At 45.6% G+C, this 27123-nt stretch overlaps 1 protein-coding gene across 2 annotated transcripts in view; it reads left to right on the forward strand.

The window, feature by feature from the left end:
* The window catches only part of MAB21L3 (mab-21 like 3), a 165715-nt gene that overhangs the window by 105685 nt on the left and 32907 nt on the right, over window positions 1–27123 (forward strand). The window contains exon 7 of one of the 2 annotated variants that reach the window (XM_033092784.1): window positions 12718–12931. The exons of the other annotated variant lie outside the window; for it this stretch is intronic. The gene's annotated coding sequence lies outside the window, so the exon portion shown is untranslated. The remainder of the gene's footprint in view (window positions 1–12717; window positions 12932–27123) is intronic. 2 annotated transcript variants of the gene reach the window in all.

The raw sequence follows: 27123 nt of genomic DNA on the forward strand, positions 1-27123 counted from the left end.
GTATGCCGTCTATGCCGATAGGACAGTCTCCCCTGTGCTCTTTTCCCCCGTTCCTCGCTCCTTTCCTTCAAACTGGCTGCTTCCTCTCTTTTTTCACCACATCTCTCCATTTACTTTCTTAATATTTACAATCTCTCTCTCTCTCTCTCTCTCAAGCTTACCGTGTTTCCCCGAAAATAAGACCTAGCTGGACCATCAGCTCTAATGCGTCTTTTGGAGCAAAAATTAATATAAGACCCAGTATTATCTTATATTATCTTATATACATTATATTATATAAGACCCGGTATTATATTATATTATATTATATTATATTATATTATATTATATTATATTATACCCGGCATTATATTATATTGTATTATATTATATCATATCATATTATATTATATAAGACCTGGTATTATATTATATTATATTTACTATGTTATTTTATACCGGGTATTATATTATGTAAAGACTCAATATTATATTATATTATACCTGTCTTCTATTCTATTCTATTCTATTCTATTCTATTCTATTCTATTCTATTACGTTATATAAGACCTGGTATTATATTATATTATATTATACCCAGTCTTATATTATATAAGGCCCAGTCTTATATTAAAATAATACCAGGTCTTATATTAATTTTTGCTCCAAAAGATGCATTAGAGCTGATGGTCCGGCCAGGTCTTATTTTCAGGGAAACACGACACACACACACACACACACTTCCCGGCTGACATGCCCTCACTTCACATTCACATATCTCAGCAACCCTTTCTACCGCACAGTCTCTGGACCCCAGATCACCCTCCCCCACGTGCGCACTCCCTGAGCCCTCCCTTCTCACACCCAGTCTGCTAGCTCACTAAAATAATTTACCTGAAGACCTCTCCAATTCCACTTACATTTTATCTCAGAAGTTACTAAGCACCTATTATATATCAGGGCCTGGACTAAGGGCTGAGGTTGCAAAGGTGAGTAAGATGTTAGAGTTTGGGGGGAAGACATATATAAACGTATACTCTGGGTACAACAGGGAAGTTGTAAGATTCACATGTTCATAGACCCTGAGTACTAGAGTGGGCGCCTCTCCTGGGAGTTAAGGGAAGGCTTCCAGGAGGCAGTGATGCCCAGGGAAGAAAGATGGGAAGAACTTCCAGAAAGAGGCAGCCACATTAACAAAGGCACGGAGAAAGGAAATGGAGTGGCTTATGAGAGGAGCCGCCAGGGAGCAGTCCGGGATTATGTGGGATGTTAGAGGAAATGTGTCCGATGAAGTACTAGGAGAAGGTTCTAGAAGCCCTCTCTCTTCTGGACAAGATGGGGAACCCATGAATGGTTTCCAGGAGGGAAATCACATGCGATGAGTTGGTTGCAGAGTGGAGGATGGACCTATGCTCTAGTGGTCAGACTGGAGACGGGGAGTATTGCTAGGAGGAGTTTGTGGTACCCCAGTCCAGAAATAATGAGGGCATGAGTCAGAGCAAGGGTATTAACAATACAGAGGAAGAAACAGGTTCAAGACATCAATGGTTAAAAAAAAAAATCCTCACTCTTTGGTGGCTCCCTGACGTGGGGAGGAAGCGAGACGGAGTCTAGGGTGATTCCAAAGTTTCTGGCGCAAGTCGTTGAGAAGAGGGAGCAGTGCCTCGAATGACACGTGGATGAACAGGGGTTGAAGTCTGATTTCCAGGACGAGAAAGACCTTCAGAGGCTCGAAGCACTAAGAAGATGGTGTTGTCCTCCCCATGCATATATATTAAAAAAGAAAAATCAATGTTAATTTATAATTGTAATAAAGGCCAACAGAATTTTGATTTTTCCCTAGCTATCATCCATTTAAATATGTATTTTAATATAATACACATGCATTCCTGCATATATATATATATGTGTAGTCTTTCATTATGTTTTTCTTCACAACCCCTTTGCTCCATGGTACCCTAGGAACCTGTTTTGTCTGCCTGCTGCTGTTGCAGTGGTTTTCAGAGTGAATGAGACACGAAGAAGTGATGAGTCAGTGTAGCTCAAAAGGGTAGGGCAGGAGAGAGAGAGAGAGAGAGAGGAGAAGCTGGGGATGAAGGGACGTTTGCGTTTTAGGGGAAGAAACCTGGTTATGCTTATAGGCTGAAATGGGGAAAAAAGTAAATAGGGCGAGGTTGAGAACACACTGGTGAGAGAGGAGGAGTGCTTGGCAGGACAGCATCCAGGTGATAGGAAATGGGACTTGAACATCCTGGAAGCAGGTGGCTTTGACCGCAGGAAGGACCTCTCAGGCTGGGGCCAGAGGAGACGGATGCAAATGTGGAAAACTGTAGGTGGGATGGGAAGTTGATGGCCTGCAACTCTCAGAGAAGGAGATATGGTGAGAATGGGGATTTGGGGGACCTTGGGGGACAATGGGAGACTTGGCACTGGTATTGAAAGAGAGCTGATTCAGGACCGCAACTCATCTATTCACATTTCCTCAGCTCCTCCAGCATCCCCCTCGTCCCATCTCCTCCCTGTTTCCTGCCTGTCAGAACCCAGCATCAACAACAGCTTAACCAGGAGGTCAAACCAGGGGCCAAGAAGATGGCTGAGGGGCCACTGTGGAGACAAAAGGTCAAAACCCCCGCTACGGGGACCTGGAGGGGACCACCTCACACGTCCTTTGCCCTGGCTTTCTCTAACACCCTGGCTCGTTGTGAATTCTCATCCAATTCCACATGCCCAGGCGTCTTTGTGAGTTTCTCTCACCATCTCCACGACTTCCCCACAACCTCGGTTAGTTTTGCTTAAGCTGAGTGCAATTTCCAGTACATGTTCGTGGATTTCTGTCTGCCCAGAGCTATTAAGCTGGGGTGCGTGCCCACACACTTGTACACACACTGTGGGCATCTTTGGGCACGGTTCCGAACAGCTGTCCCCAAGCTTGAAAATTTTTTGAAGTTTCGTGTTACATTTTAAAAACGTATTGGAATATTGTATTCTTCTCCATAATATATTTACTTTTACTTTTTATTATATATATATATATATATATATATATATATATATATATATATATATTTCAAACCACGTGCTAGCAAATGTAATTGACATTCCAGGTAGAAAATCCATGTGTGTCCCGTGGGTCCTTGTTCCCCTTGGGGCCCCGCTGAGCACACCAAGTGGCACCTGCCCCTTGTTGGAGGAACATAGATCTATAAACCATTGCTTTCCTCTTTCATATTTTGAAGCCCACCAATTCATTATCCACAATATAGGTGATATGTGCACGTTTGATTTAGGTGTTAATTTAATTACACTATATGGATAGAATATTAGCAGTTGTAGGGATCACAAAATATGGGTGGTCCATCTGGAGCCCAGAGAGAGTAAGTGACTGGCCTAAGGTCCCAGAGCAAATTAGTGGTAGAGTTGGGACTTGTTCCCAGGTGGCCTGACTCTCGGTCAGGGCTCTCCCATTCTGCCATATCTTTCTTTGATGTTTTTGAAGATCCCCATCTTGTTTTAAAATCATATGATCCTAAATAAGGGTATAGAAGTTAATCCCTGTGCACTCTTTAAGATACCTCCTCTTCTAGAATCCATTACTCTTTATCACTGTCCTTTGTCCAAGCAGCTTTGTATCCCCTCTTCAAAGCTGTGTTTAGCTCCTAGACAAATGGAATTAATTAATAACCCGAATAAATCCAAGCACAAATATAGGATTATTTCTTGGTGGGGGGATATACCCTGTTAGCTCAAATACCATTTTCAGTAAGACATACTCTTCCTCTAAAACCTGCAGCGCCTCCCCTATCACCTACGGCATCAAAAGCTTCTCCACCTTCTTCAGCTACTGCTCTGGGATTCAGACTCGGCATGTTGTGTGTTCCTGCAGAGGACAGATCAGGCCCTATTTGGCCCTTGTCACATGATTTGAAGAATAAACAAATAGGGTGTTGTGACCAGTGCCCAAATGCTCGCTAGGGAAGCAGGAAAAGGAATGGGAGAGGGGTGCGGGTTGTGGGTGGCCCAGGGAGAGGGTTTTTGGCAACACAGTTCAGTTTCCCTATAATCCAAGTCCACCCTCATCCACTTTCCCTCCATCATGGGCTCCATTTCTCCTCATACTATGTAAAGGCAGGCACCCAAACACTTCCTGTGCATCCCCAAACTCCGTTGGTACTGTCACAATCTCTTCCTGAGAGGGCCTCCTGCACCTAGACTCTTCCTCGCCAGTCTACTCACTACACAACTGCCAGAAGCGATTTCTTGAAACTGTATTGTCATCGTCTCAGGCCCCTCTGTAAGTTGCTTCTACCTCCTGCTTCATCCATGAAGTCCAGATGCTTCCGTTTGACCTCAGAAGTCTTTGAGTAACTATCCTCCTCTCCTAACACTCTCGTCTCTTACTGTTCCTTCATGTGAAACTCTTCACGAATAGAATAAATGCCTCTCACCACAGACCAGTGGGACTAACATCTGTGGTGGGGGATGAGGGGTGGGGGGTGGAGGTAAGACCCACCCAAAAGCGATAATTAAACATTTGATTTGGAAGAAGAAGAGGTGACCAGTAGGAGCTAGTACCGTTTCCCTGAAAATCAGACCTAGCTGGACAATGAGTTCTAATGTATCTTTTGGAGCAAAAATTCATATAAGACCCGGTATTATATTGTATTATATTATACCTGGTATTATATCATATCAAATCATATCATATCATATAATATTATATTATATTATATTATATTATATTATATTATATTATATTATACCTGCTCTTATATTGTGGTAAAATAAGACCAGGTCTTATATTAATTTTTGCTCTAAAAGACACATTAGAGCTGATTGTCCAGCTGGGTCTTATTTTGGGGGAAATATGATAAATGTTCATGGAGAATAAATTATCCCACTCCATAGATTCACTTGTTTCTTTGACGGGGTTATCGTGGGGGACTGATAAAAACATGACACAGTGGTACCTTGGTTTTTGAACGTCTCCGTGGATGACCATTTTGGTTTATGAATGCCGTAAATTTATGGATCTATGGTATCATTACATAGTAAAATTCATGCTAAATTTGCAGTTTCGGGGTTGATTTTAAAGGTCTGGAACGGATTAATCCATTTTGCATTACTTTCTATGGGGAAACCGTGCCTTGGTTTTCGAACGTTTCAGAACTCGGATGGTCTTCCAGAATGGATTACGTTAAAACCCGAGGTACCTCTGTATATCTTTACCAGAAGAAGCTCAAAGTGGTTCAATTATCATGCAACTGGCAACTGACACAGCTGCCATTTTAACTTAGTTTTCTCATTTCTGCTCTTATCCCTTTCAATGCCACTATGCTATTTAGGAGTTTTGAATAATGTCAGATAAAGACAGAAAAAAATCTACTGGTTTGGGGCAGGAACAACATGGGACCAGTAGATTTCCTCAAACTCCAGATTGGCCTCTCCCTAGGGCCCCAGGCAGAGTCCTCTATAGCCTTTCAGTTTCCATCGAGGCTGGTGTCTCCTTCCTGGGGATGACAGACTGACACAAGCCGCAGGATGGGGCCTCTTTGGCTATGGGAAAACAATACAGAGATATGAGGACTTCCAGAAATTGACCCTCTTGCAACACACCAATAGCACCCTTCTCCTGGGCTATGGTTGTGGGTGACCCATTCACTAGAGTCCCAGGACCACGATAAACACAAAAAGTAGGATGCGACCCATCTTATCATAGACTGTGACCGGAAGTGGGTGCTGGAGCTGAGCAGTTCATGTCTCTTAATCCATGCGGCACAGAGATCTCCCAAACCTGGCCAGTTCAGGTCTGTCGCTTTCCATAGCATCACAGTCAATAACATGTGTAGCACACATCAGCACAAATGTTTTCTCACGTGTTAGGTAGTTTGAGTCTCACTGCACAGAAAATGATGTTCTTCTCATCCTTATCTGTAGGTGAGAAAATAAAGACCCAGAGAGCCGAGCTAGCTCTCTGAGTCCATCTAAGCCAGTGAGAAACAGGTGAAGCAGGACTGGAACCTGTCTTCTGCATCCTAAGTCCACATTCCTTTGTTTTAAATCCACATTCCTTTCCTCACATCACTCTGCCTCTTATTGTCACACCTGGTGGGCACAGGACCTGCCCTCACCAGGCACACAGGCTGGGGAGCCATCACGAGTTGCCCGCTCGCAAACAGTTCCTCACGGGCATTTGTGTGTAATAATGTACCTGTCATTCATGAATCTCTTAAACCGACTGGTATTTTTTTATTGGAACCCATTAAACCTTTTGGAGGAAGTAAGCTCTTCGAGTATGACCCTGTCCTCTACAAAAATGGTATTTCTTGTTTGATTGTTCTTGAACTGATGAACCTCTTCCAAGATGCCATAATCGTTCCCTATTCCTACTCTTTCAGGCTGGATGAATGCCTCACTGTAGTCTTCCCTGGACGGTTTTATTCACATGCTTTTTTCCATCACAGTGTTGAGTTTGGTGTGCGTCTGCCTTTGACCTTGTCCAAAGAGGATAAGTGCCAGGAAGACCTCATTTCTATATGGTTCCCATGGACTCCAACAGTGTTTTCAGACTTCAGCACCTGCGTGTTAGGCGGGGGAAGACTGGCAGAGGGTTTGCAGAGCAGAACAAAATGACGTTTTCCTTTAATTAAGGATTAAACTTCCTCAGAGGAGAAGGGGTGTGAACTGTGGCAACTTTTGTTCTTCAAAACCTGCCTCCTGTCGCATCACATTTCTTCTGTGTTCACTGTTTCCCAACTCACCCCAAGTAACCCTGTTCTATCTACCCTTCTGCAGGCTGGGGCAGCCCCCGCCAGCACCCATAAGTGCTGGAGTTTCTGGACTGCCTAATTACCTGCCCTGTGGCAGCCAGGAGGAGCCTAGCACCAGCTGGAGCCCAGCTGTAGAGAGATGAAATATTAAGACATTTTCCTTGCTTCCGAATCCTTGTTAATTCTTCCTGGTGGTGATTAGCCAGTTATTTTTAGCTCCATCTAAGCTCCCTGGTTAGTATTCAGGGCTGGTTTAGACAGCACTGAGGCACACTCAACATGTTCACACTCTGGTTACATGTTGGTCCACTGAAGTGGATGAAAAGACTTTGTAGAGTGGGTCCATCCCCCAGCCTCTCCAGGTGCCCATCTCCTGCTGCTCCCTGCAGTGTTGGCTGCTGTCCAAAGGGCCTGAAGCTCTGGGGCCAGAACAACGTCTTACAGGAGGGATTTGGGAAATGAACAATTTGGAAGCCATAGGAGGAGCCGGAAATTACTCTGCACCAGAAGCCGAGGAACCAAGGTTTCAGTCTAGACTTTATCACCAGCTAGCTGTGTAACACTGGGCAAGTTACCTGCCTTTTCTGAGCCACCAGTAAAACAACATGGCTGGACCAGTCAGCCCCAAAGCCTTCTCCAGCACCAAAATACTATAGTCACCAAGTCTACAACAGGAACTAAATATGAAGACACCCAAGCCTGTGTGAGGACATCTTGGAAGTGAGATGCAGGTGCCTTTTCCTTTCTTCCCTGAATCCACCTGGCTTCCCTTTTCCAAAGCCAATCCTTAAATGACATGGTTGTTCTCACTCCATGTCCCGGCCTCAGCCCCCTTCCTCTCCACACTAATCCCTGGTGTAAGTTGCCTCCTGTAGAATTCCCAGGAATGCTGAGCATGCTCAGAAGCAACAAAGCGTGTCTGGGAGATTTGGGCACCTTTGGGGCAGTTCTGCTAACAAGACGTAGGAAGCAACTGGGCCTAAGAATGCAGTCCCACCCCATTCCGTTTAACTAGCCTAAGAAGGATGAATTCTAAGTGATGGATCTTGCTTTACCTCCTCAAGCAAGTATAGACTCTAAGCTGGTTCAAAGGGGTGTGTGTGTGGCCATTTTTCTAGCAGTTGTCCTTGCTTTGGGGCGGTGGCAGAGCACGCTCCCATCTGGGATGCTGGTTCCTCGCTTCCCTCGTTTGTAACATGTGGGAAATTGCTGCCTGGCTTATTGTCATAGGATTAAATATTGTGAACCCATAGATATAATTTGGCCCAGTGCCTTGTACACAGTAGGTGTCACTTTGCTTTTTTTTATTTTTATTTTTTTTAACGTTTTTTTTTTTTTAAACCCTGGTTTGAAATTCATTAATAATAGCCAATTTTACTGTGCGCTCACGCTGGGCCAAGTAGTGTGTAGGACGAGTGTGTCCAGTGCTTTACAATGATGATCCCTTCAGATTAAAAATTGTGAACTCCAGGTAGTAAGCCGCTTGCCGAAGCTCACACTGTACGTGTGAAGCTGGACTTGAACCCAAGCTCTCTGAGGCCAGAGTCTGAGCTCTCAACCATATATGTACACCTCTGAATATAAAGATGATTTTTACTCACTTTTAAAATTTCCATATAAAGTGAAATGTCAATTATATCTCAATACAAAAATTGCCATGAGCCCTGCACAAAGCCAATTTTAATAGATACTTTATTGATAAATCAAAATGGTGACCAGCCTCCCCTCACACCTTTAATGTTTTCGTAACGAACCACACGTTCTGCCCTGTAGAGTTTCTCTTACACAGAAGCTCACAACGAATGTTCCACATCCTCACCCTAGTTCTGCATTGCCCCCCACCTCATTCGCAAGCTCATGGATTGCGATAGCTGCACAATTTTTGGACGAGCCAAATCAGCTGTGGGCCCTACCAGTAAAGGTTCCTTTCCCACCAAGAAGTCTCCGGGGCTTCCTTCCAGTCAAAGCCCCAGGACTGTCCTTCACTGTCACCTGCTCCATGCCGCCGTTGCGAGCTGGACTTATAAGCATCCTTTGGCCGCTCTCCCAATCTTCTTTGAGGGCACAGCTCTCACTGGGTTGACCTCTGGCCTCTATGAGCAGGTCACAATATGACAATCTCCTTTTTTTTTATAGTCATCGCGTGTTTATACAACTAGTGGGCATTTTTTTCTCATCTATTCCCTAATCCCTCACCCTTTGGTGACCATCAACTTGTTCTCTGTATCTATGGGTCTATTTCTGTTGTTTTGTTTAGGTTCCACATGTAAGTGAAGTTGTATGGTATTTGTCTTTCTCTGATGTATTTTACTTAGTATAACGCCTTCTAGGTCTATCCATGTTGTCGCAAATGGCAAGATTTCATTCTTTTTTATTGCTGAGTAATAGTCCATTATATATGTACCATTTCTTCTTTATCCAATCATCTATCGATGGCTTCCAATCGTCTAGGTGGCTTCCGTATCTTCGCTGTGGTAAATAATGCTGCCAGGAGCACAGGGGTTTCTTTTCAAGTTTTCTTTTCAAATTAGTGTTTTTGCTTTCTCCTGATAAATACCCAGAAGTGGAATTACTAGGTCATATGGCAGCTCTATTTTTAAGTCTTTGAGGAATAATGGTCATTTCTGAAGTAAGTCGAGAGCGTACCAGGCATGGGGACACTCAAGCATTGCTAACCTGTGGCTGTGAGGCAAACACTGTGTGTTCCCCTTACAAAGGTTTCCCCTGCTTCTGCCGGAGCTGTATCTTGATTGATCAGTCGTCCCTCTGGGCAGTCAATGTACCTGTGTCTGGGACAAAGACTTCCAGTGGACCTGGCTGGCTGACTCTGCAAGCCTGGGGCGGGCAGGACCAGTCCTTGCCGGCTGGGATCCAGGGCAGACTTACCTCCCCCTTCTCCCTCGGTACCTAACGCGACCCCACCCAGCCGCCGCTGGCCAGAGCTCCCGAAGCTGTTGCTGTTCACACAACGCATCATTGTGTAATAGCCCCTTCAGCAAGCAGGTCCTACTTGAAGGGACCCCCGCTAGCTGACCCTTGCACCTCCCTCACTCTGAGCGTCGGAATTGAAGGAAGCTCTTGTAAATCCTCTAATGCTTGAGACTATAATACTCAAGGCCACAACAGGTGCACCTGGGCACTTGGCTAAATAATAAATGCAGCCGACTTTGTGTCCTATTCATTCAGCCCAGTGAGCCTCTGAAGAGCTGGGGGGAGGGGCAGCTGAGCAGAATGGCAGGGTTGGATCGCTGCTGTAATAGAATCAGAGAGGACGTGTTCTCATCTTGGACTCAGGGAGTACAAGGTGGATGTCGACACATCAGCCCACCTATGTGGGGTGGGAACAAGTACCAGGTTTCCAGCTGTGTGCCCTGGGGCAGGCTGCTGAACCGTTCTGAGGCTGTTTTCTCACCTGCTACAAAAGCGCTAACATTTAGGGTAGTTCCGATGAGTAAATGAATTAAGGGCCTTGGTCTGGGGCCTGTGCTCCCTCTGTTAATACTCTCCCCACTCCCCTGGGGAGGGGTTTGGAAAATCTGTCTCTGAAGCTTGTCCTTGGTCAGAGAAGGGGTCAGAGACCCCTGCTTGGGCCAGAGTTAAAAGAGAGTTATGATATTGGAACAATCGCTTTGTAAAGTATATACATGTCTAATCATGATGTTGTACACCTGAAACTAATATATTGTGTGTCGAATATAATTGGAACGTAAATTAATTTTTTTTAAACAAAAGAGAGTTATGGACCAGCTCCCACCCGCTGAGAGAGCTACTATCAAAAAAAAATAAAACAGAAAATAGCAAGTGTTGACAAGGATGAGGAGAGATTGGCACCTTTATGCGTCGTTGGTGAGACGTACAAAATGGTGTAGCTGCATGAAAAATAGTGTGGTGGTTCCTCAAACATTAAAAATAGAATTATCGTACGATCCAGCAATTCCACTTCTGGATCTATACCCAGAGAAGGGAAATCAGGGTCACGAAGAGAGATCTGTATATGTGATGAATTCTAAGTGATGGATCTTGCTGGGTTTCCTCAAGCGCGTATAGACTCTAAGCCAGTTCAAGCGGATGAACGCACCACCATTTCCCCCGGCAGCTCACTTTGCTTTGGCACAGGGACAGGGCCAGCCCTCCACCTGGGATGCAGTTTCCCATGGTCAGTGCAGTGTTGGTCACAGTAGCCAAAAGGTGGAAGCCACCCAAGAGCCCATCAACAGATGAATGAATAAACTCTACGTGGTGCGTACACACAGTGGAACAATGGGATCCTATTCCGCGTTGAGAAGTCAGGGAATTCTGACACTTGCTGCAACAGGAATGAAACCTGAGTGCTTTGCGCTAAGGACACAAGCGAGTCACAAAAAGACAACTATGGTGTGATTCCCTTTACGTGAGGTACCTAGAGTAGTCAAATTCATAGGGAGAGTAGAGTGGTGGTTACCAGGGGGTGGAAGAGGGGAAGAATGAAAAGCTGTGGTTTAACAGTTTTAGTTTCTTCACAAGATAAAAAGAGTTCTGGAGATTGATTGTACAACGGTGTGAATGTAAGTAATACAACTAAAGTCTAATGGTTCAGATGCTAAATTGCGTGTTAGGTGTATTTTACTAGAGAGAGAGGTAGTGAGAGAGAGGGAGACAGAATGAGTTATGGAGCAAAAGGGTAGTGCCTGGTAACAGGGTCCTTCTAACCAGGGCAAGCACTAAAGCGAGGCCCTCATCAGAACAAACCACGGCTGGTGGTCAGTGGTCAACTTGGTTGGCCGAGTTGTGGCCTTACCTTCCCGAGACGGCAAATGAACCAGGAGGTGTGTGTGTGTAAAAATGTAGATCTTTCCTTCATTGTATTTTCGCTGCAGATGTAGATAACGACCGTAATTACAATAGTAAATGCTATTGAGTATTTTACCTGGGCTTTGCGTCTACCATCACCTTCAGTTTTTACAGCAATCTAATTAAGTAGGTATTCTTACCCTCAATTAACAAGTGAGGGAACCGAGACTCCGGGAACTCAGTAAGAATGGAATGAGTGACGTAATTAGCTAGCTAGTGCTTGGCACATACCTTCTGTGGGCAGGATAGTGGGTGATAGATACGGGGGTCATAGGTGTACCTGGAGTGCATCTGTGGTCTCTGGGGACACCCCCCCTCACCCCTCCACCCCCAGGACCATTGAGGAGACATCTACAGAGAGAAGGACTCAAAGTGGAGCCTTGAGATTACGGGAAGGGGCATCATAAGACTCCGGAGTTCATGAAAAGGAGAGGACGCTGAACTGGGAGGTAAGGAGAAGTTACGGAGCCTAAGTTCTAGGAGGCAGGAGGTAAATATAGATTCAGATGGAAAAACAGTATTAATTAGCGGGGGGAAAGGGACATATACTTACAAACAAGATGTCCTAATGTGGGTAAAATGTCGTTACGCTAGGGAAACCCTAGGTAGGAATTCCTATTGTCAACACATTTAAATCCCCATCCTCATAGCTACAATTTATTGAGCCCTGATTGTGTGCCAGCCACTGTTCTACATTTTTTACATACAACAATACGTTTAATCCTCACAACAACCCGACGAGGAAAGTCTTGTTCATTATACTCACTTTACAGATGAAAAAAAATCCGAGGCTCAGAGACGTGGATTAGTCCACCCTCACAGAGCCAGCCGCTGGGAACAGCAGAGCCAGGATTCAAATCCAGACAGTCTGGCTCCAGAACCCAAACACCCAACCCCCATTCTATGTGGTTTGGTCATGCTGGAGTAATTATCGAGCCAAAATTACTTGAGGAGCAGTCTTGTTCCGTCAGAAATGGTTGCTGATGTGCGTGTTTGGGGCACTGTACCTATCACAGATGCTCGCGAAATGCCTGTAGCTGACTACGTGTGAGGATCTGCAAAGGGGGAGGCTGAGCACGGGTAATGATGCTTAAAGTTTCCAACAACAACAAAAAAAATCATGCCTGTATTTGTCGCACAGCCGGCAGAGATGAGAAAGGACCTAAATCAGTCAGGAGGCGTTTTGAAGTGACAGAAACCCAAGTCAAACTAGCTCAAGCCACGAGGAAAATCTGTCGGCTCACCAAACAAACTTCAAGAATGGCCTGGAGTGGAGTCCACTCAGACACACAGATGCTGTCACAAGAGACCTCACTAGGTAGAAGTCTCCAGAGAAGGTCCCACCCTAACCTCAGGTAACTCTTTCTTAAAATTTGGCCAAAGGCCATTTGCATAAGACTTGTGTAGAGGAGTGAGGTGGAGGAGCATGTTAAAAATGTAAATTTCTGGAAGGGGTTCTTGACCTACTAAATCAGATGCCCTGGGGATGAGGTCCAGGAATCTGCTTGCTGAACAAGCTTCCCGGGTGACTTTTTGCAATTCGACATTGCCTAGGTTACAACAGCAACAAAACGTGTCATGTGATCTGCTCCTCTGCCGCTGTCTCAAGGAACCAAGTCCCTTTCCTTAGCAGCGCATTGAGTAGTTATCCAACAGTGTGATTACCTGATTCAAGCCATTTCCCCCTCTGGACTGCAGGCTTCGTGAGAGCAGGAACTGCATCTGTGGGTACAATGCCCCCATCACAGTATCCCATAGACTCAGCTCGGTGTCTGCTGCATAGCGAGTGCTCAGTAAATATTTATTGAATGAATAAATGAATGAACGTAGTGACTTCTGGTCCACAGAGGAGTCTCACATACTTTTCCCAGGTCCTCCACACAGCAACCCCAGCCATGAGATAGATAAGCTAGACATTATTTCATTTTTCAGATACGAAAATTGAAACCTCCAGCGAAATGGACTTACTCACGTCACGCACATAGGAAGTGATCTCTTGACTCTCATTCTGCGGTCTCCCAATAGGCTTAGTCAAACAAGGTGGTCCAGGGGTCCAGTGGAGTTGTCAGGGCGTCATAAGGATGTCCCCAGAAAGGCAGAGGCGGCACACACCGTCCTGTTCCCTGTCTATTCTCAGGCCTCATTTCTAGGCACTGCTTTATATTTCATCTCTCTCTTTCTAGCACAGCTCAACATCTATCTTTAGATGTTTTAGCATGAACCAACTCCTATCCTCTCTCCAGGGGTCGGGAGAGGATATCAAAGGGAAGGGGCGGGGGAAAGAGTCCAATTGCTCAGAGATCTGTAAATAAGGTCTGATCTGCAGACAGTGGGACAAAGAACTTCACATTACATCCAAATACCCCCAGGCCCAGTCAGCGGTCTGTGCACCCCCCACACACCCAGCAGTGGGGGGCAGCCAGTGTCACCATTCTGGTGTCGATAGCAAACAGCCACAACCCTCTGTAAAGATGCGATGGACCTTCTAGGTGTTTTGTCGTTCAAAGTTTCAATAACGATTTACTGAGCACCTCCCCGGCCCCTAACAATCTGCTGGGCACCAGGGAGGGAAGAGGAAGGAATGGACGACTCAGTCCCTTGCCTAGAGGAGCACATTGCATCCTTTACGTTGAAAAGATTGCGATGTGAAGACATAATGGGGGAGGAATTGTAGAATGTGTTACGTGTGGATTTTCATGCTGTGGGAGGTTTTGGGCTAAAGGGCAGAAAAAGTGTCCTAGAAAACGTGACTGGGTCTGGAGAGATTTATAGTTTTAAGCGGCTGTAAAGAGAAAGAACATTCCTGAGAAGGCAAGAATGAGCGTGGTATGAGAGTGGACGAGGGAAGAAGCTGTAGCCTGCAGGAGGGGGTCGGGGAGGTGGCTCTCTGTGTACGCACTCTGCCCCGGCTCTGCCCCTTGCCAGCACGTGTTTTTATTTCTCTCCTATCAAAGGGGTTGCTCATGAGATTATCATAATAAGTACTTTAATAAAGATCACAGTACCCTGCTTCATGGGGTTGTTGTTATAAAGAGTCGATGAGTTAGTATATGGAAAGAGCTTTTCGCAAGTGCCTGGTTTGAGTCAATAGTATCTGTTATCCTTCAACAACATTCCTTGAGCTTCTGCTATGTGGCAAGCAGGCAGTATGGTAGGGGTGAACGATAAGATTCTTCCTTTCAAAGATCTCCCAGGAAGGAGAGGGAGGAAGTCAGGTAACCCAAATACAGCACAATTGCAGGTGCTAAGTACACGACAGAGGGCACTCTGAGACTCAAGGACGGGTCACGTCCAAGACTACCTAAGAAGCATCCCCGGAAGACTTCTCGGAGGAGGTGATGACTGTGGAATCCAAAGTGAGACGTTTCTCAAATGAAGAGAGCAAGGAGAGGAAGGGCAATGGAGGTGTAGGAACCACCAAGTATTAGAAGTACCACAGGTAGTGAACATGAGTAAAAGGCGTACAGCATGAGGAAAATTGAGATTGGAGAATTGGGTCAGGGGAGGGTCTGGAAGGTTTTTAGGTGCCACGGAGAGTCATTAAGGGGGCTGAAGAAGGGGAGCTAGGGGGCAAGTGGAGGCTGGGTCTGCACATGAAGACCCTCACCTCTCTGGACCTGCTTTCCTCATCCAGGAGGAAGGAAAGCTGGGAGAGCCAGTTGTCATCCTCGTCTGAGAACTGACGAGTTCGTTCCCCCATCCTCCCCTGTCTGTGAGATTCCTACAGACCAGCCACAGTGCTGCAGAGAGGTTAATAGACACTCCTGAAACATTGTTAAATCATTTATTTGCCAAGTATTTATTGAGTACCTACAAGATGCAGGCACTGGTGAACAGGGGAGCTGAGCTCAGATGCTTGAAAATGGGACCAGGCCCCTCTCTTGCAGGTCAGGCAAAGCTAGCACTGGTCTCTCCTTGGCAGAACGGAAGCTACTTGTGGGCGAGGGAAAGCACCCTAGGGTTAAGTGGGGTGGGGCTTGGGGTGAGGCACTCTCTTTGGCCCTCCCAGCCTCCTGTAGAAGCTGTCTCACTTATCAGCCTTCTCCTGAAGAGAGAGTTGCGCAGTTTGAAATGGGAGCAGGTGTGTACTGAATTGTGCGAGCAGAGACCTGACGGACTGGGAACCCCGGGTGGTCCTGTCTCCCCCAAAACACGCAGACCAGCAGCTCGAATAGTTTGTAGACGTTTAGGTAAATATAAACTGTTTTGTTCCCAGGCTATACAAATTTCATTGCACAATTGCTTCAAAACCAGCCTGCTGGGCATTGTCCCATGTAAAGGAATGCTTTCATTGTTAAATCTTTGAATCCCGCTGTCTCTTATCTTGCCTACTCCCCCAGATGCCCCTAGGTTCCTAGGAAGTGATGCACATTAATCCAGCTAGAACCAGTTCAGGTCCAGGAACAATTGCAAAGTAATGGGCTGGAGTGGTTGCTACCATTTGCCCCAAGACGAGGGCTTGCCATGGGTGAAGCCTGGTGTGAGAATTAGGTCCCGGATCAGGGACAAAACGCCCTGCAGGCCGTCCCTGGGGACTGCAGGCTGAGACAGTCCTAATGCTCAGGCATGCTCGAACCTGGCCAGTCTGACTCCAGACCGGTCTTGCTCACCCCATGACACCTCCTAGGTGGTCCCAAGAGCAACCCTTGATTGCCTTGGGCCAGCATCATCAGGAGTCCTGGTCTTCTCAGCCTGTTGCCAGCATTCTGCATAGAAACCCTAGTTTCACCCTTCACAGCTGTATGATTTGGGGTTATGTGAGTAGGGATACCATCTATGTCACAGAATGAAGGTGACGTTTCAATTAGATAAAATACATAAACCACGTGGTAGGTGCTCGGTGACTGTTGGACTCGTTCTTTGTTTCTTCCACATAGTCTGAAACTCAATCAATAACTTTAGTGAGTATCTACTATATGCCTCGTGCTGTGTTAAGTGCCGTAAGAGACACACTCCACCTCGTTTCTACCCCCAAATCCGTCAACGAAAGAATCAGAAAATAGGTATTTGGGGCTCACTCCGTGCCTGGTATCACGCTAGGATCAGTGACAAATTACAGTGTGCGTAAAGCATGACACAGGCCCTTCCCATGAGACCCTTACACACACAGAAAAAGTAAAATAACAATGGAAGACCTAACAACCCCGAAAGAACAAATACAAGAACCACCCGATTTGCACCATTCACTGCTCAATGGATGAAAGGTCTAGCAGAGTACAGGAGCCCTCAGGCTAGATAATCTGCGCATCAGGAGGCCCCATGGAGAGGACAGGAAGGGGTCTGGGGATCCCCAATTACATTACTGAGGTTTTGGTTGTCGTGGTTGTAGATCTGGTCAAGAGAAGAGGCTAAACACATCTGGCGTGGACCACACTGGACAAAAGGTGGGACAGTCAGTAGATCAAGGGCCTGGGGCCTTGTTCACTGGGTAAGACAGCCTACTCTGCCCCTTCTCTGCTGAGCAATCTGACCAAGTGACTTAACTTCTCTGAGTCCCATTCTCTGCAAACAGAAATGAGTCGTTTCTACCTCATGGAGTTGTAAAGATTCAATACGATATTTTCATGTATATCAACTGACATGACATCAGGCACTTATGTAACAATATAAATGAGTGTTATTATTAATAACCTAACGATAAGTTATGGTATTTTTTTTTTTTTCCAATCTAACCCATCCGAAGCCTTGAAAGTCTTTCCGTTTGTTAGGAAAGAGGTGATAGCTACGATCGTATGTGAATTAGATTTTTAAAAATTAGTTCTCATATTTACTTTGCTATTGTATTTCATTTAGAAATACAAAATTCCAACCACTCAAGAGAGGAAAACTGAGTGTTTCATTTATCTCAAAACCCATTTTCTCTCATGCACCACAAAAGATGGTCCTTGGAAGATTCCGGGTAAAAGCACACATACATCCTAGGCCTGCAATAGGGGGCAGTGTGGGGCGTGCCGACCTTCTCAATCCAGCTCAGCCTGGCACCTGGCTGTGGGGCTATGGATTTCAGTCCTCCTCTTTCTTCTCCTGGCCAGACTTAGCACAAGGGCTCAAAGAAAGCAAGGCAGTTGTCTATTGTACATTGGAATGAGATTAGCAAGGATACCCGAAATCCACCTTCTACCCAAAGTGCTTCTTAAACAAACCCTTTGCTGTGATCCCTGACAGGTCCTAACATTGATGGATCTTAAGTCCTCTGCCCATTCCTGCTCTGGTGGGTGTATTAATGAGGAGAGCCAAGAGGGAGCTGGCAAAGAAAGCAGAGAGAAAGAGTGCACAGAATGAAGAGGATGTACAGATTGCACCATCACGCTATGAATAATTGAGAGTTGACTCTGTTTGAAAATTGACTTTGGTAATGATGTGGCCAGAGCTGGGGACCCAGGAGGCTCCATTCTAGCTTCGTCATGGAACCATGGGGCCAAAAGCCAGGCCTGCAAAGTGCTTTTTTAAATGTCAACAGCTGCTGCTGTCATTACCCAATGGAAGGGGTGCCAGGGGGATGGTAGCCCTTGTGCCTTCCTTCAGCCATATTGTCACGGGTAGAGGAAGGCTGGGGGACGACAGCCCACGTAGCTTCAAAGGATAAGTGAACTGGGCCTTCGGCTTCCTGAATTTTGGAGCTTCGGAAAGGAGCTTTGCAGCTTCCTTCGGTTTTTCTTGCGATCCTGTTTGATAGGCTTTTCTGGGAATTAAGATCAGGGCAGGGACGGTACTGGCCACAGGTCGAGACTTGCCATCTCTTTGCCATGTTGGCACAAAGGCCCCATTGTGAGTGAACCAGAAGGCTGGGTCACACTCCTTTTTCCCCTGTGGGGGTGGCAGGTTCGGTCTGTCTGAACCCTCTATCTGCTAACTCACTCATGAAGAGTTGTTTACTTCTTTTGTCTGTGGTGTCACCTCATTCACCCAGAGAGAGGCAGTTGGGGTTCTGCAGGAGACAGATTGGGGCTCCATTTAGGCTCTGTCACCCTGGCAAATCACGGACTGCCTCAGAGCTTCAGTTCCTTCTTTTGCAGGGGAAAAAAAAGGGCGGGGGGCAACAGTGTTTCCCCTCAGAATTTTTGGAAGGAATATATAAGATCAAAATATATAAGATCAACATTCCTGTAGTGTCTATATCATAGTACCTGATAATAAAATTGTCTTCCTTCTCACAAGCCAATGATACCCACATTTGTGTCTCTTGAAAAGAGCACTGTTTCCTTCTGAAGTGGCAGTTCCCCGGTGGGAGCTGCTGTTGGCACAGAACCATCTGATGAATTACTCTGCTCTTCATTGTTCTTCATACCCAGGGGACTCCCCACATTTGAAATCTTCAGGGTTTTGCCTTGAAGGATGATAAGAGCACTTCTCTGCCTCTGAAGAAAAGAGCAGCTCAAATTCAAGGCAGGAACACCGGGAGAAGCAACAAAATATCCGAGGAGACCCTTGGACTACTATGAAGGTCACACATGGAAATTGGGATAGATAGCATTTTCCTCAGTCAGCAGGAGCACCAAGCCAAACACCTGGACAGATGTTCATTCCAGTCATTTCTACAGTTGATTCATAAAGAGCCTGGAAGCAGAATCAACCTGTTAGAAGAGGTGAGAGGGCCACGAGTCGGGATACAGGTTTGAGAAGCGACGTCCTTTAGCCTGACCAACCATTAGAAGAAGATGCTGAAAAGACATAATAATTGAGGGTGGGCAGCAAGGAAGTCTTCCACTTCACTGATTTACCCGAATTAGTGTTTAATTCTTATAGTCATTTGGCTTTTGATAGTTACTGACCCCGGCCAAGAAGAGGCAGAGGAAATGGAACAGAGGGCACCGCTGAGAAACGACAGGAAGAAGTCCGGTGCACGGGATTGCAGAGGGGCCATATCAGGAGCTGCCTCGCCTGGAAGAGGTGTCACATGGGAGACTCAGGATACTCAGACTTCACCCCGTGTCTCCCCACTCCCCAAGGTGCTGGTGAGGAGGAGGCAGCCCCTCCTCCAAGCTAGCTCCCCTTGGCCAGGCTTCCGTCTTCTCAGGGCAGCCAAATGAGATGAGCTCATTTCCAGAACCCGAGAGGTGGCTCTGACCCCATCTTGCCAGTTATTGCTGGAGTCGGGCAGTTGAAGCTAAACAGGGCATTATGCTGGCACCACGCCAGCCTTGCATCAGGCAAATCTGCTGACTCATCTCCCTCTTCTTCTAAACAAGCCCCGGGATTTTGGCATGCAGGAAGCAGCCCAGGAGGAGTCTGATGGCTGAGGGTGAGAGCCACCTGGCTGGCAGGAACCAAGGTGGGGGCAGGGAGGTTCGGGGGAGCAGTGGTTCCCACCTGGCACCTTCATCCCACATTCCACTAACTGCCCTGGGGGACAAAAATGTGTGGCTTGTCCTAGGATTTCAGGGCTCCTTTCACAAGTAGAAACAAGCATATCCCAGGAGGCAAAGGGTTACAACAGGAGAAATGTATGCTTTGCATGAGAAAAGTGAATAGCCTGGATAATCTTCAAAAATTATCCTTGGTTTATGGTAAAGCTTAGTGGCTTCTTTAAAAAAAAAAAGCCACACATTAGGATTTGAAAAAAAATAAGCACAGAGAAGTATAAAGAATAAAACAGTGATTCCTCTCCCGCACCCCCAGATAACGTCTGTGGACAGTTACTTAATTCGGTAATGCGATATATATGTACAGAAAAATACAAAATGAAAAGTCACAGTTCCCCCCCCCCTTACTTATTTCTCTCCCAAAGGCACCACTTTCAAAAGTTTCTTTCACAGGGGAAACAAGTGTATGTGTATACCTTCATATCTGTTTGTACTTAAATATTTTTAACACACCCAACTAGCCGCAGGCTTGCATAACTTGTGGGACACCAACCCCATTGTACTTGCTGGTACCTCGGGCAGGAGCGGCTTTCACAGAGCACACAGTGTGAATGGTGCCCACCAGACTTACAGGACATGGTAGGAATGTTGCCTCCTCTTCATAATATATCCTGGAGCTCTTTCCAGACCAACTTGTAGATCTATCTCAGTTATTTTTTAATCCAAATTCCCATTGTTTGGATGTACCATCAATATTCAACCAGTCCCTATGGGTGGACAATTGTTCCCTTCCCCTCGTTGCCAAAATGAATATCCCTGTGCAGGTACCTTAGTAAACTTTTGTGAGTATCCACAGAGTAACTGCTTATCAATGGAATTCCTAAATCCATGGGCATATGTATTTTAATTTTATAGATAACATCTAACCAGTAACTTCATTATAAATAATAGCTACTGCGAGGAACAATAATAGAGTTTCCTTGGTTTAGTTCTCCCCTGAAGAAGGTGAAAAGGATTGACCTGCCATTGGAACAGGATCCCTTATTACTACGAGCAGTATTGAATGTGTGTGCACACAGATTGGGTGAAAAAGAAGGAGGTGAATTGGATGAGGAAGAAGAATAAAGGCAATTCTTTGGAACTTAAGAAGGGCTGTCATCCTAACCACCGATAAGGGAAAAGGTGGACAAAAGGGTATAAAGCCTGCATTTATAGAGTCCCTGAACCTCAGCTAGAGCTGCCAAGTAGCTCAGAAACAAAGTGGGAGTTCACTCTGGGCTGCAGGTTTTTATAGTATTTGCTGGGATTTTCTCAGATGTGCCGTTGTTTGATGAGAGTTTCAGTTACCTGCAATCCATAACAATTTATTATTGTCTCTCATGGTGCCGTGGATGGACTGGTCTCAGCTGAATGGTTCTGACTTAGGGTCTCCCGTGTAGTAACAGTCATATGTGGACTCTTGTTTTGACTGGAATTGCCCAAAGGAAATTGTCATTTTTTCCCCCAACTTCCTGTAGATTACTGTCCTCCTAAAGAAAGAAGGATAGAGGCTTGGCATGTGTCTTTGGGTCACAAGAGACGGATACCCAACTCCAACTGAAGAAAAAAGGAATTTATTGACTCAGATAACTCAAATGTCCAAGAGTTTTGCAGGAAGAGCAGAGTTTAGTTGTTAAAAGAATGTTATTAGAAATTTGTTTCTCTTCTCTCTCAGATTCCCTTGTCTCTCTTGACTTCTTTCTCAAATAATGCCACCAAGCACTCAAGGCTTAAGAGAGCAACCTCAGGAAAAGGAAACTGTCTTCCTCATAATCGCTTCAATGTCATCCTGAAGCTGTTGATGGACTCACTGGGGTCATATGCGTGTCCCTAAACAAATCACCATGACTAGTGAAGGGACTATACCTGCCAATCCTGGGTCCTGTGCCAACCTCTAGGTGTGGGAGTTGGGATCAGACTTACAGAAATCAGATGAACTGAGAGCAAGGATGAGGTGAGATGGTCCCTTTAAATGAAAGAAGGAGAAGGGAGACTGTAGGTAAAGATCAAAGGTGTCTCCCTGCAAGGCTCCTGAACGGGACTCATGTGACGATACTTGGGGCGAAGTCACACTTTGGGTGGCACTGTGATTCCCCGGCATTTGAGTACTGGCAATGATTAGGGAACGCTGAGGCTTTTCACTGTTGACAATGATAAGTGGATACGTAGAATCGTGGAATCATTCAATGGTGGAGACATTGGAGGCCAGTGGCTCCAGTCCCCAATCCAGAGATAGAGTCCCTTCCCCACCACCTCTGGAAACACTTAGAAATTACTGGTGAGAGGAAGCTTGTTCACTGCCTTTGAAAGTGATCAATTAATTGTACTATTAGGTATAAGTCATTATGAAGTAAAATAAAACTAACAGTGTAAGTGGGTCCTATGTGTCAGGCGCTGAGCTATGTATTTTACATGCGTATTTCAATTTCATAATATTCCTGTGGAAGGAGATACTATCATTAGCCCCACTTTACAGAGGAGGAAATCAAGACTAAAAGACAGCAAGAATCTCAGATATTTCGAGGGCAAAATATTTGTGGTAAACCTCTGTACTGTGACGACCTGCCATGCTACGATTTTTACCTATTGATCTTACTTTGATGTTTTGGAGGTATTTGAATAAGTTCTTCGAATAACTGTAGACAACTATTACATACCCCTAATGCTTCAGTCTTTTCAGGTAAGCATCCGTAGTACCTCCTTACATTCTGTAATGTAAAGTAGTTTGCAGAAATTTCACTAAATCCCCTTCTCTGGGCATGCTCAGTGTCCCTCTTAAAATACACTTAAAACTCAATCTGCTCTAAGTGGGGTCTAAACAGTGTGAAATATACGGGCCCTCCTTGCTCTGGCCACTGTACATCTGGCAGCACAGTCTCAGACTAGATTCAGGTCTTAGGGAGCCACGTTCCACTGACAACTCGGATTGAACGTAGGTTTATCTTCCATCCTAAGGTCTTCTTCATCTAAGCTGCTTCTGAGTCTACCCCTACCTTATAATAGGGCTTTTCATTTGTCCTTATTAAATTGCACCCTGTTCCTTTAGTTTACTGTTCCAGCCATGACTGAGAATTCTCATTCTGTCATGCTGTATCTCCAATACCTCTTCCACCTTGGGTCATCTTCAAACTTGACAAGCATGCATTTGTCCGAGTCAGAAAGAGAAGAAACATTTGACAAAATAGAGGCAAGGATAGAAAATGCTACTGGAGGCTTTCTTGTTGATTTACTGGTCTGTTAATAAATCCCACCAACTATTCCATCATTTCACCTTCAGTTCTCCACATTTGCTATACAGGTTTATGAGAGATTTGTCAAATACTGTGGTGAACTACTGATAAACCATGTCTAAGGATCTAGTACTCTATTAAAATATTTCAAGAGAAAAAGAGATTAGTGTCTCGTTCCTTTATCCGTTCAATTATCTAATATTTATTGAGCACTAGCTCACTGTTTATTAGCTGAGAGGCCCTGGACAAGTTGCTTAACCCACCTATGCCTTAATTTTCTCATCTGTAAAGTGGGGATAATAACCTCACAGAGCTGATGTAGAAATTAAACTAGATAACAGTTTATTGAGAGTGCTTTCTGGCACATGATAAATGTTCACTAAATATAAAATACAAAGCTCTGTTATAAACTCGTGAATGCTGGCTTCCCTCCCTTCCTGGTTCCTGGGTCAAGCCCACTTCCACGTCTGTATTTGTCCCTTTTTGGCCCCTCTCGCCTACCAGCTGCTTGCAAGGCCCTTCAGCTCCAGCTCTTCGGGGCTCCCTGAGGATCTTCACCAGTTCAGATGAGGATCTGGTGCCTTCTCTTTTTCTCCCTCACTTTGGTTATTTGTGGTTTTATCATTTCTGTGCCATTTTGTTTAGGCCCTCCTGTCATGCCCCCGTTGGGAAATTCTTCCTGCCAGGTGCCTGCAGTGGTCCCTTCGAAGGTATTGTGACAGCTGCCTGTTATCTCCCTTTATTGTCAGCAGCACCCCAAGGCAATTGAGACTCCCTGAGTGGGAAGCTCATGCTCTCCCCCTTTCTGGAAGCCTTGAGATTAGGATTCCATGGCTTCTTTTCCACTTCTTCCCCTGCAAAGACTTCGGGGCCTGAGCATGTCTTGCTGACACAGATGCTAGAGTCTGAAGAAGGCAGCACGTGAAGCTCCCAGGGCTTGGTGTGGTGCTTGGCCAGCTAAGGGGAGGGACAAAGACTCTCCACCCCCTCCCAGCCTGGAGCCATTCTCTCTTCCCCTGCAAGCAGTAGTGAGTGAGCTGGAGCCCCTGGCTGCACAGGGGGAGGCCAGGCAGACCACCCCGCCCCATCCCAACAAAGAGGCTACAAGGGGAAGGCACACTGGACATATGACTGTGGTATGGCTATGGTCTAATTCTGAATTAGCAGGGCCACCCAAGGCTCTGTCAGCAGGAGAAACCCTGGCTCCCTGACAGATTGGGTGGAACGAGGACAGGCAGTCACCCAGTCTTCTTATAATTCCCAAGTGTTCTGATGGGACAAAGGACTGACCCCCCCCAGTCGACAGGGCACTCCGTTCCTTTGTCACCTCAGAATCAGCAGCCCGGGAAGCTGCTCCGAGTAGTTTCTCTCCAGTCTAGTCCTTTTGTTTTCTCCATGGTACATCCAGCTGCTGACGTGACATGATTTTTTTAATGTCTGCTCCCCCTAGAATGTAAGCTTCTAGAAAACACTGCCTTCCTGGCCCAAAGGAGCACTTAGGAAAAAAGTCACTGAATGAATCAGTGAATGAGTTTCAGGGAAATAGTCCAGTCCGAGCCCATCAAACGAGCCGACAGGGGCTTGAGAAACGGCCTAACCTGTCCCTCTAATTTTTCATGGAAGGACATTGGGAGCAGGCCAGGGATTCTAAGTGGCTTCTCAGATTTGACACTAGAACTGGGCGTTGCATTTTTGAAGGAGCTTTCAAGGCACACTATCTCCATCTGACTTTCTCCATGCTTTCTGAGGAATGTCACGATGGTGAAAACAGAGGCGTAGCAAGGCTAAAGTGCTCAGGCTCACACGGCCAGAACTTAAACTCAAGTTCGTCTGGCTCTAGGACTGATGCTTTAAAACATTACGTTGGGGATGGCAAATACGTTTTCTTTCAAGAGCCAAGTGCAATTAATTGGCAATGCTACCTTGGGCCAGCATTTTGAGGAGGAATCTGAGGCTGCCTCCAGGTTTTAGATGTGTGATTGATTAGCAATGCCTGCCACAGGCACAGGCCAGGCAGCGGGTGGCAGGGTTCTGCCGCCCCTGAGACTAGATGATGTTGCAACATTGCAAGACTAGGGTCCTTATCCTGGACTCTTTCTCCCTCATCATACTGCTTCTAAAGCCAGTATTTCCCCAGTTCCTGCCTCAACAACGAGAAGGCTTACGGGAAGGCTGCCCAGTGCTGCCAACTTGGGGGTGAACAGAGCACCGTTAGAAAGGAACTGAATGCGTATTTGGCTATTCCAGAATCTTTTGTCCATCACACCAGGCTTAGTATCATCTCCATGTAGGAAGGGCACAAACATGCTAAGGAGAGGAGGACAGAAAATCCAAAATCATTTATATTTACTTTTGGAGGGATTATATGACCTTCTGTCACAAACTTACTTGCTTCTGTTATCCTCTGAGTCCCCCGAGAGCAGGGAAACGTCCCGAAAATGTGCTAAGTGATGGGAGGACTGGAGAAGCCTTTGCTGATAGTAACCACATAATGCAGAGCACCTCTGCGCAGAATGCACCGTGGACAGTGTGGAGAAGGCCTGGCCATCGTGGCTGGGACTCCCGGCAGTTAAGTGATTGATCCCACAAAGGCTTATTGAGTCGCGAGCTAAGGGCTGTATCACAGGCCTTGCACAGGCCCAGTGACAGGCGTTTCCATTTTCTCCAGCTACCTGGACATGTTTTGCACAGAGCTAAACAACATGGGGTTTAACATATGCCCTGAGTTCCAGGGAACTATGTCCCCGTTAGACAGACCAGATTAGCACTCCTGACCAAGACACGCACCACCTGTCCCAATGCCTCTCCAGCTTGGACCCCTTTCCCTCCCCAAAAATCAGCCAATCTTGATGCCAAACGTACTTTCTTGGTATTTTACGTCATTTCACACCTCCGTGCCTTTGCGGACTCAAGGCTACCTGGCAAACAGCTCTTCATGGTTTGAATCCTGTCTGTGCCCCTCAGCAGCCAGGAGGCTCTGGGCACAATATTGAACTGCTCTGTTTCCTCATCTGTAAAGGGCGATAATAAATTTCACCTCCTAGGATTGTTGCACAAATTAAGTGGGTTAATATAGATCAAGCCCTTAGAAGCATGCTCAGTGTTAGACAAGGTGATTGTTATTATTCATTCTTCAAGACGCAACTTGAACATTATTTTCAATAGAAAGTGTTGCAAAAAGTACCCGAAAATCAAAAGACAAAAGATTGCCCGGAAAAGATATTTCAATACCTGGGACAGGGGACTGATTTCTTTCATTCGTAAAGAATAAGTGCAAATCTGAAGGAAGACAACCTTTCAATAGAAAAAGCCCAATGGACAGGAATATACAGTTCACAGAAAAAGAAAGACATGTTGACAACATGTAAGCAAGAAAAGACGTTCGATTTCACTCCTAATTATGCTAGTCAGAGCCGCAAGGTGAGAGTACTTTTTGCCTATCAGATTGGCAACATTTTTAAAGTTTGACGATTGGCAAGGTTGGCAAGGATGGGAAACTATTTGCATGTACCCTGTGAGGACGTACACATCCCTGCAGCCATTGCAGCCGGCGTTTGGGTAATATTTATCAAAACGGAAAATGCACATTTCCTTTAGCCCAGCAATTTTCCCGTTTACTCTCATGATACCCTCACAAAGGAACAACAATATGTGTTGCTGTTATATTCTAGGTTTCTAGAACTGCCTGGCATACAGAGATGCTCAATACATATTTGTTGAATGAACACATGAACCAAAATGTTCCTTATAGCAATGTTGGTAGTAGACAAAAACTGAAAACAACCTACCTGTTTAGCAACAGGGGAGACTTTAAAATATGATTGAGAATTCTGCAGTTTTTAAAACTAGTGTCTTACATCTGCATATTCTGGTTCAAGATTTCTAATACATAATGTGAAAAAACTCGAGGTACAGAATACTAGTCAGTATACAGAACCATTGGTGTAAATAACACAGAATATGCATATATAAATA

Source organism: Rhinolophus ferrumequinum, chromosome 22 (genome assembly GCF_004115265.2).
Source record: "Rhinolophus ferrumequinum isolate MPI-CBG mRhiFer1 chromosome 22, mRhiFer1_v1.p, whole genome shotgun sequence".
NCBI classification, from domain to species: Eukaryota; Metazoa; Chordata; class Mammalia; order Chiroptera; family Rhinolophidae; genus Rhinolophus; species Rhinolophus ferrumequinum.